Raw genomic sequence first — 425 nt, 5'->3', positions numbered from 1 at the left:
GTTCCCCAAGCCCCCCCGCCAAAAAAAAATCATAACAAAGAAATCATATTGATTATTTATAATATATATAACTATGCCTTGTATACTTTGCCGATGATGCAGTAATTAATGACGATCTCATTATTGACAAAAATTCACAAAACAACAGAGTATTGATCCCTCCTAACATAACACAATTCTGATGATGACGTGAACACCCAAATTGTAAACGTTTTAATCACAGTATAATTCTTTATATCATAGTATAAAGAATATACATTAACAAGTATTACGGTATTAGTTACACATTCTTTCATAATGTAAAGTGGGGAAAATAAAATAAAATATATGATTCAGCTCGTATTCACCATGAGGAAACCAGCTGATCACACATCCCGTTTTACAGTTCAATAGCCCTTCACTGAAAACGGGAGGTCATAACAGGG

Source organism: Penaeus monodon, chromosome 23, assembly GCF_015228065.2.
Source record: "Penaeus monodon isolate SGIC_2016 chromosome 23, NSTDA_Pmon_1, whole genome shotgun sequence".
Taxonomy (NCBI): Eukaryota; Metazoa; Arthropoda; class Malacostraca; order Decapoda; family Penaeidae; genus Penaeus; species Penaeus monodon.
The sequence above is the reverse complement of the archived record's forward strand: the minus strand, read 5'-3'. Positions refer to the sequence as shown.